At 37.0% G+C, this 10,888-nt stretch overlaps 1 non-coding gene across 1 annotated transcript; it reads right to left on the bottom strand.

Annotated features, from left to right (window-relative positions):
• Nucleotides 1–5,760: 5,760 nt before the first annotated feature.
• Nucleotides 5,761–5,866, bottom strand: LOC148574842 (small nucleolar RNA R71). The gene has a single exon (XR_015906763.1). It is a non-coding gene; the product is annotated as a small nucleolar RNA R71 (small nucleolar RNA).
• Nucleotides 5,867–10,888: the final 5,022 nt, after the last annotated feature.

The following is a 10,888-nucleotide window of genomic DNA, read 5'->3' as shown; positions in this document are numbered from 1 at the left end:
TACCCAAATATAAAAGGATTATATGTCACGTATCCCGTTAAGTCCAGATAATTAGAATTTAGGAGAAATTATTTTTAAACTGTTGTTCAAGTAAAGAGCTTTTCCAAGTTATATAAGAACTCAATTAGAAAGAGGGTCATAATTCCGTTTCACCCAAATTCATAAGATAAAGAACGAAAATAATTCTTGAAATATAAGTCAAAACATGAATTAAAATAGAAAAATAATAGTATCAATCCATACAATAGACAGAGCTCCTAACCTTAACAATGGAGGTTTAGTTGCTCATGATTCAGAGAGAAAAATAAGGATTCTGATAAAAAATGTCAATTGGGCTGAGGTGGAATGAATAGTTAACTAATTCGAATCCCCCAGAAGGGAAGTTTCTTTTTCCTTTTATATCTAATCCTAATTAATTTAAAATCTATTTTCTAAAACTAAAATAATATCTTTTCCTATTTTAAAATAAAAATTAAAGTTTAAATCAGAATTAATAGGAATCAGCGTTTTCTGCACTTCGCGCTTGTCACGCGTACGGGTCGATGGTCTTCTTCGCTTGTCACGCGTACACATCAGGTACGCGCACGCGTCGCTGTGCAACTTCGCTTTTCACGCGTACACGTCCGGTACGCGCACGCGTCGCAATGGAAAACTCTAAATCACGCGCACGCGTCAGGTACGCGCACGCGTCGCTCCTCGCTGTCATCTCCTTTAATTCTTGTTCGGATTCCATTTGTGCAAGCTTCCTCTCCATTCTCTAATCCATTCCTGCTCTATATGGACTTCTTCTCTTTTTCTGCAGAAGCTCCATCAAATCCAACCAAATGCTACCTAAAATAAACAGAATTGCGCAAGACTCAAAGTAGCATCCATAGTGGCTAAAAGATAATTAATTCTTAATTAACTCAACAATTTAAATGCAAATTCACTAGGAAAAGATAGGAAAGATGCTCACGCATCACTCTCCCACCACGACTTTGCGTCGCCTCTGCTCAGCAAAGATGATGACGACTGTGCTCCGTCTCTATGGCCAGCCACCTTACAATAAGTTGGATGTTTCTATTAATTGATTAAATTGATTTTAACATATATTTTTATTTTTAATTGATGAAATTGCTATGAAATTAGGACACTGGAGTTAGGGTTTAAATTCTGTTTACGTGAACTGGGTTTAGATTTAGGGTTTTGATTCTGTTAATGAAAAATTGGATTTATGTTGAGGTTTTGGATTTTGTTGATTGATAAATTTGGATTGGAGTTAGATTCTATTGCTGTAAAATTGGAATTAGGGTTTGGATTCTTAGTTTTTTTTTACTGTAAAATTGGATCGTAATACTGAGATTTTTATGAAATTGTTGTTGTTTACTAGATTTTTTTGTTTTTAAATTTTTTTCTTATTTGTTTCTTCAATTCCTCCAAACCCCGTGGATATCCGCGGATATCCTAATATTCGGCGGAGACGGGGTTCCCGTTACCCATCACGGAGATGGGGTGGGACGGGGAGGGTTTTTGGAGGCGGGGGGCGGGGGGCATGTCCCCGCCCTCCTGGGGACCCGTTGCCATCCCTACTCTATTCTGGTTTAGTGAAAATTTTGGGATATAAACATGGGTTGTTGGAGTTTTGGAATGCCTCTGGCTTTCCGAGACATTATTTATTATCCATTCGGGCACCTTTATGATACTGAGAACTCTCAATTCTCATTCCATACATATTCTGTTGTTTTCTGATGTAGGACGTGGCACGTTCGCTAAGCCTGCTGGATTTGCTTTCTTAGAAGCGAAGACTTATCTTTTGGGACTTATATTCTGTTTTAGTTTATGTACTTTGTTCTCCACTTTTATACCTTATGTTGTATATTGTCCCTCCTAGAGGTTGACTTGGAGCAACAGGATTTATATTTTGGCTTTTGGAAAATATTTTGGGTTGTATATATATCTATCTTTTGGGCTTCGGTATAAGCTTTCTGTCTTATCATTTTTTCATGAGCGATGCATTTTTTTTAGTTTTGCTTTGATCGTACCTTTTTCTTTCAAGGCTCCTAGCTATACTATCCTTGCTATATAAGTATGTATTTTTCTTTTAGATGTCGTAACGCCTTGCTATCGCTGATTTACTTTCTAGGCATAAAACTCTATGTGGTAGGGTCTTACACCAGATCTGTCTCTCAATATCTCATTGATGCCTTTTTCTTCTTCTTTTTTTTTTTTACTTTTAAATGCCAAAACTCACATTTTTTTTGTCAAATACAAGAATCGTCCAGGATTTTGGTTTGGTCTGATTCACCAGTCCCTAAATGATTTTGTGATTCACCACCAGTCCAAATATAAGACAGCTTTATTTCAAAGTGAAACCGAATTAGTTCCAGTTTGATTTTTAGAACCATCAATTTATCAACTATTTTTATAAAAATAAAATAAAATAAAATAAAATAAAATTTATAGGTGTTCATACCTGAACCTAATGATATGATCTAATCGAAGAGCCTATTGTCCCAAGTTGGATTGTTCTTTATAACTCGGCCCAATAGTATCAACCCTATCCATGTGGTCTCGAACTATTAAAATAAAAGTCTCCATATTCATATTCAACCTAACTTAAGAAGTAAGCTAAAAGTTCTTCCCACTATTTCAGTTATCACTACTAAGGTGATAACCACCATAGACATACGGATAACCTCTCACTGTGAAAGCGAATAACCATCTACTACTATCTGAAGTTATGTTGAAAAGGATGGCTAAGTCTAATCTACATTTCTATAAGCACCCTAACATTCTGATATTTTTTCTAATCCAATTCTACTCAAACTTGTCAAAATTCTGGCTAACTTATGTATCAAAATTCCTTGCAGGTATTTTCACCACCGTCCATAGTTTTAGGCAAGGACGTCGGAGCAACTTCGATCCTGATAAACAAATTCAAACCATCATCCAAAGATGTCTAGACCTCACATACATCAAAGTCTAAATTTCTATCTGATTTCAAATAACATCTCGTAACAATAAGGTAATAGAGATTATTTCCTTAATCTAAGGTACTTATTTATTTGTTTTTATGTTTGTTCAAATATATATAATATTATTTTATTTTTTGATTTCCTTTGTTTTAGTCTTGGACATTATGTTAAATAGTCTTTATATTACCAACCAATTTGTTTGCCTCATGATGAAAAGATAATGTCTAGACTTTAAATTAATGAATTAGAGTAAATATATTTATTTTCTAAATCAATTAACAATATGCTTTATGTATGCCTTTAAATTTTTATAATGATATTTATTTTGCTTAGTTTGTGTATCTACTAATACCTATATATGATTGTGTATCTCACTATAAAGTCGACTTAATTACAGCCAGATGTCACTACCTTCTGCCTACTTTTGTCATATATTGGTACAATTATATTATATAAACTCAAAATATCAACTATATTAAAATATATATTTATTATTCATGAAAAAATTAATTAAATTATTGTAAAAAAATATATGATTATTCTATTAGGTTTTTTATATAAATTAAATAAATATAATATTTATCGAAATGTATAATAAATAAAAAAATTACAATTTCAGATACACATTACACATCCTGGATATAGAGGCAAAAAAATCATTAATAATATAAACCGAATACTTCGTATTTAGAATATCATAAATTTAAAAAGAAAATCAAGTGCATCCGGGATATGACACAACTGAGAAGTTGTCTATAAACTGGATACTGGGTACCTGGGATATGGGAGTAATAAATTTAATGACAGTGTATCTGGAATACGTATATTATTATCTAAGAGTCTCTACAGCATAGATAATTACATAAAAAAAAATCTATATAAGGATCTTCTTAGCTCAACCATTAGTCACACTAGATCCATCTCACTACTATTTATTCTCTCTCCTTCTTCCTCGTACAAATGGCTAGTAATTAGCTTTTTTGTGGTAGTTTGTCCCAGTGATATCATAAAAATAGTGACAAAGGAGTGATATTTACGTACACTTCACCTGTGATGCTGGGCACTTTCCATCTTGATTCTCTAAATGCACTAAAAAATGTTATCTTGAGTAACATAGGAAAAAAAAGTTTGAAGAAGATAAGGAGAGTTGCATATAGATTCTTATCAATGTTGCCTAGTGTAGGTTTTATTAACAGGACGTTTTGGATCGTAGCTGATAAGTATGTGAGTATAATGTTTGATGTACATACTACGCTAATGTTACAACATGTAATGAAGTGGTATGTTGCGGTTCGTGACATAGGTGGTGGTGCTGGAACGTCCACTTCGATCCCACAGGCAGTCCTAATAGCGACAAAACCAATTTACTTTGCCGAGCCTAATATGGTTTCGAGGAAGAGGAGAACGAGTATAATTTGGATTATGTTGCCAAAACCAAGTCATCCAATGAGAGTGATTCCTCCAAGGAGTATGTGCCAGAGACTCCAGCTAGTGGCAGTGCTCGGTTTCTTCTTCTTCCCCCATTAGCCATTCCATAATTATCAGAATTTCCAAGCCATTACACTATAGAAAATTCCTTATTATCGATGGATTTATACATAGATTTGGTCTTCATTACATATGAATTTTTGGTTGCCGATGCATTTTGTCCATCGGTAAAGCCTCGTCAGAAATTATTTACTGACAGATTTTTTCCATCAGTAATTTATCGACAGATTTTTTTCTGTTATCGATAGATTTTTCTTTGGTAATCATCTCTTCCATTTTGCTAAAAACGTCAGATTTTTCAACAAATTTTCTATTGGTAACTAGCGTCAAATTTTCTGACAGATTTTCTGTCAGTAACTAGAATCAGACTTTTCGACAGATTTTCTATCTATCATTAAAGCTTGAAAAAGCATTCACAATACTAAATACTAATGCGTTAGTAGTTTTTCTTGCATTATTTTCATATTTTCATAGAGTACGTTTTAGTTTTTTCCATCTAAACCAATTGATGTAAGGTACTCTTTGCTATTAATATGTTTTTCAAGTGTTTTCAAGAAACTCTAGGTAAAAGAGAAGAAAACCAAGTAGTAAAAGAAGCACATTCAAGGCCAAGCCTAAAGGAGTGGCGTACAATGCCACAACAGGGCATTCAATGCCCCAAGCCAAGACCAAGAGGCATGTAACGCAACCACTATAAGTGTGCAACGCCCTCCCATTTTAAGAAGAATCTTGTGCCACGCCATGCAAGTGGCGTGCAACGCCTTCGGCTAGAGAGAAGAAGTGGCGTGTAACGCCACCCAAGTTGGCATGCCACTTTCTCAACCAAGCGCGCAACACCACACATTGGCGTGTAACGCCCCCAAGCAAAAGAGGCCATGTAACGCCATGTAAGGGCATGTAACGCCCCTAAAAAGTGAAGAAAGTGGCATGTAACGCCGCTCCAATGCATGTCACGCCATCAACTGAGGTGCACCAAGAGGGCATGCCACGCCAAATCTAGGCGTTCATTGCCCCCAAGTCCAACCAAGATTGGCGTGTCACGCCAAGGCCTAAGTGCAACACCGATTGAAGCCCACTCCCCTGGAAGGTGCAAACTAGATCAAAGTTGTGGAAGATTTTGTTAGAATATAAATTGATTTGATTTAGTTTTAATTAGAATTTAAATTATTTTATTAAATATCTTATTCTTCCTAAAAGATGAGATAAGATTTAGTTTTGAATTTAAATTATTAGGTAAACCTAGGATATAAATAAGTGACATTCTTCACAGAAAAAGGGAATCCAAACCTAGCCGCATTCTCACCACAAAAGCTAGCTCGGTTGAGGAATGATATTCACACTTTTACCCAGAAGGATGGAGAGTCACTTTATGAAGCATGGGAGAGATACAAAGAAATTTTGAGAAAATGCCCTCATCATGCATTCCCTGAGTGGTTGCGACTTCAAATCTTCTATGATAGAATATCCCATGCCTCCAGAACCCTAATTGACTCATCAGTTGGAGGATCCTTATATCGGAAGACACCCGAAGAAGCTCTAGAGTTGATAGAGACAATGGCTAACAATCATTATATGTATGCAAATGAAAGGATAGTAAAAAGAAGAGCGATGGAGCTAGACATAATGGATGCACTTTTGGCACAAAACAAAGTCGTGTCCCAACAAATCAACTCACTCACGAAACAAATGGGGCACATGCAAGTCTTAGCCCTAAGAACACAAGTCATAACATGTAATTTGTGTGGAGGAGCTCATCAGGATGAAGATTGTGAACTATTCAAGGATAAACAACTCTCTGTGGAGCAAGTAAACTATATGTAAAATCCTTCAAGAAATCTACAAAATGACCCATTCTCAAAGATATACAACCCAGGCTGGAGAAACCATCTAAACTTTGGGTGGGAAAATCAAGGATAGAAAAACTTTAATACCCCATACCAACAATTGGCACCACCAGCACAAACATAAAATCTTCAACAGCCTTCCCCTCTCGAGATCATCATAAACAAACTGTCTCAAACAAACTCCGAATTTATGAAACAAACCTGAAATTTAATGCAAAAGACAAGAGCTAACTTCAAGAATCAGAAAGCCCTCCATCAGGAACTTAGAGGTATAAGTGGGTTAAATTGCTAAGCAATTAGCAGAAAAACCCACAAACTTCTTTTCAAGTGACACAGTACCAAATTCTAGGAAAGAATGCAAGGCTATTAAACTAAGAAGTAGAAAGGTGATTGGCAAAGAACCCACAATGAGCAAAGAAGTTGAGAAACCCTCGGAGGAGAACAAAAAGCAAGCAAAGGAAGATGTGCATACACCACTACCACAAATACCCTAAGCAGATACAAGGGAGAAGGTGTACACACCTAGGATTCTATTCTCACAAAGGTTGCAAATGAAGAGTCAACAACAACAATACTCCAAGTTTTTGGAAGTGTTCAAGAAATTACAAATCAATATCCCATTCGCAGAGGCCTTGGAGAAAATGCCTCTCTATGCAAAGTTCATGAAGAAATAGCTTACTAAGAAGAGAACTCTGAAGGAAGATGAGGCAGTGGTTCTCACCAAAGAATGCTATGCAATCATTCAAAGGAATTTGCCACAAAAATTGAAAGATCTAGGAAACTTTCAAATTTCATGCACCATTGGAGAAATCACCATTGGGAAGGCACTATGTGATCTTAGAGCAAGTATTAATCTAATGTCATTGTCTATGATAAAAAGGTTACAAATTAAAGAAGTAAAGGCCACAAGGATATCCCTCTAGCTAGCTAATAGATCAATAAAATTTTCCCATAGAGTGCTGGAAAACTTATTGGTCAAAGTAAGAAAATTCATCTTTTCTACAGACTTTGTAATCCTTGATATGGAAGAAGATGAGAGTGTTATGAGCTTCCAAATATTCAACAATCCTTAAATCAAACAGAAAAAAAAAGAGAAAGAGAAAGAGAAAGAAAGAAAAAGATCCAAACATCAAAGGATCAAAAGATTCAAAAAGCAACAAGGCTCTAAGCACTAATGACTAAAGCCTAGTTATGTGCCTGTGGTGTTTATTATTTCAAGGAAAGACTTGAATTATTAAATCCGAAGGGTGCTTCATCACCCAATAACTTGGGCCAGCTAGATCGAGATTATCGGTTGAAAGCCCATTATAAAGAGTCACCTATAAATAAAACATTTAGAAGCCCAAAGAGGCTCTGGGCATCGATGTCTAGGAAAAGAAAAACCTAGTTATGTGCTTGTAGTGAAATTATGTCGAGGAGAGGCTTGGATAATTGAATCCAATGGGTGCTTTATCACCTAGTTATTTGGGCCAACTAGCTCGGGATTATCGATTGAAAGCCCACGATCAAGAGCCATGATAAAACCACTATTTTATGGTTTATCTTGTGTTTAATTGAGTGGTTTCATCAAGCCTTTACCTACTTATTCATATGATTTGCATGATTTTATAATCCCTTCCTAGTATTGGTTTATGATTAAAAACTTGCTTCCCAAAGACCTTTAATTAATATATTTTAATTCTCCTTTATACCATTCGATGCCGTGATCCGTGTGTTAAGTGTTTCAGGCTTCATAGGGTAGGAATGGCTTAGAGAATGGAGAGGAAGCTTGCAAAAATAGAAGGAACACAAGAAACTAAGGAGATGACCAGCGAACATTGACGCGAGCGCATGGCTGACGCGAACGCGTAGAATGGAGAAAATCGCAGTGACGCGTGCGCGTGCCTGACGCGTACGCGTGGATTGGAGTCCGCACAAATGACGCGAACGCGTGAACGACGCGCTCGCGTGACAAGAAAATCGCTGAATGACGCGAACGCATGGACGACGCGTACGCGTGACCTGCGCGATCTGCATAATTAACAGAAAACGCTGGGGGCAATTTCGGGCCGCGTTTTGACCCAGTTTTTAGCCCAGAAACACAGAATAAAGCAAGGGAACATGCAGAAACTCGTGGAGGGGGGAGATTAGAGACTTTTCTTTACACAACTTTAGATACAATTCACATATTCTCATTAGGATGGTTTTAGGTTTTTAAATCTGAATTTAGAGAGGAGTACTTCCCCTCTAGGTTCTCTTTACATTCATAGTCAATTAGTTTTATGCTTTTGGATATTGAAGAAGTCATTAACTCCGTTGAAGACATTATTCTAGTTTGTTTACTCTGTCCCTTATTCTTCCATATCCTTATTTATTTTATTTAGAGTTCTAATTGGATTATTTTCATGGATTGTTGATGCAAAAGATTACTTTTACTTTTAATTAATTTTTAGTCTCTATTTTATCTTAATTAATTTATTATGTCTTCTTATATTTTTCTGAGTATTATATCCATGTCAATGGAGTAGACTCCATACTTGACATGGGGGTTGATTAAAAGGAGACACTTGAGTTGGAAGGCTTAAGTGCTGTTTAAACTGGAAGTTGTTAGCTAGTTCTGTATTTACTAACGCTAGACCTTCCCAAGGGTGAGGACTAGGATTTGCGAATAAGGGTTAGCTTAATTACTTGACTTTCCTTTATTTAGTAAGTGTTAACTAAGTGAAAACAACAACCTTTTTAATACTGCACTTAAGGGATCCCAACAAGGATAAAACTTCCAATTAATCATTCCCCCAGTCAAGGCTTTTTATTTAGAATATCAATAATTATTCTTAGTTTATTTTTATTGCTTAAATTTACAATCATTTAATTGCTCATTATTCAACTCTCAAAACTCTCAGAAAATTCCTAATTAATAAAATAGCATACTTTCTCGCAACTCGTTGGGAGACGACCTGGGATTCATACTCCCAGTATTTTTCTATTCTAAAATTTTTGTGACACCCTTTTTAAATTGGTGAGGTGGATTTTAGCTGGTTAAGAGCTATACTCACAACGCTGTTCTACTATATTATAATCTCTTAATTGGCCTAACTTCTGCCACGCACCAGGTTTTGGCGCCGTTGCCGGGGAGGCTCGAGTATGGGCACAGATCATGTCCCATTACGTCTTTCTGAGCACTCACGATTCCTTCTTCACCGCAGACATGGCAGTTTTACTCTGGTGTATCCTTACAGACCAGCACCTCAATTTACTAACACACATTCGGCATGCTACGGGACACGTATAGATTGCGGGCAATCTACCTTTTCTCGCTTTAGTTTCAGATCTAGTCTCAGTAGCCGGAGTCTCCTACAGAGTTGGGGATACCAAGGCCATGATTCCACGAGATGATCAATACGTCCCCAACGGGAAGTATATCAGACCTCCAACAGCCACTATAAACCGGAGCACAGAACCAGCAGAAGACATTCCTTCTCCTTCCACATCACAAGCACCTTCAACAAACCAACTGCTCCATCAGATACTTCAGAGGCTAGACAGGCTTGACCGAAAAGGAAAGTGGTTCACGAAATTGTGATCTCTGAAACGGCGCCAAAAACTTGGTACGCACGATCGTAATCTCAACTCTTTTTCACAACTCCGCACAACTAACCAGCAAGTGCACTGGGTCGTCCAAGTAATAAACCTTACGTGAGTAAGGGTCGATCCCACGGAGATTGTCGGCTTGAAGCAAGCTATGATCATCCTTGTAAATCTCAGTCAGGCAAATTCAAATGGTTATGAGGTTTTGATAATTAAAATATAAATAAAACAGAAAATAAAATAGAGATACTTATGTAATTCATTGGTGGGAATTTCAGATAAGCGTCTGGAGTTGCTTTATTGCTCCTGAACTTTTGCTTTCCTACTGCCTTCTTCCAACCATGCGTTACCTCCTTCCATGGCAAGTTGTATGATCCTCTCAGATGAAAAAAAAATCCATATGCACTGTCACCGTACGACTAATCATCTGTCGGTTCCCGCTAGCATCAGAATAGAACCATTGTTCTTTTGCACACTGTCACTTGTGCCCCACATTCGCAGGTTTGAAGCTCGTCACAGTCATCCCTTTCCAGATCCTACTCGGAATACCACAGATAAGGTTTAGACTTTTCGGATCCCAGGAATGGCTGCCAATAATTCTAGCCTATACCACGAAGGTTCTAATCTTAGATTAGAAACCCAAGAGAATATACTCCAGCTGTCATCCAATGACTACGTTGAACATCATGTAGATTGCTTTGTGGTTGTCAGGCACGCGACCTTGGCTAAGCGAGTAACGAAGATTGGGTGATTGTCACGGGTCACCCCTTCATTCTCACTTAACTGAATTAAGTACGAGAGTATATCTTGGAGAATAATTAGCGTGAATTAAATAGAAAAATAGTAGTAATTGTATTAATTCATGAAGAGCAGCAGAGCTCCACACCTTAATCTATGGGGTGTAGAAACTCCACCGTAGAAAATACATAAGTGAAAAAGGTCTAGGCATGGCCATGAGGCCAGCCTCCAAACGTATACAATGGTAAAAGGTCTAAGGACTAATCGTCCAAAGATCCCTAGATAAAAGCTCTAAAA

This window comes from Arachis ipaensis, chromosome B2 (assembly GCF_059453495.1).
Source record: "Arachis ipaensis isolate K30076 ecotype BB chromosome B2, ASM5945349v1, whole genome shotgun sequence".
Classification (NCBI taxonomy): domain Eukaryota; kingdom Viridiplantae; phylum Streptophyta; class Magnoliopsida; order Fabales; family Fabaceae; genus Arachis; species Arachis ipaensis.
This window is presented reverse-complemented; position numbering and strand designations above follow the sequence as displayed.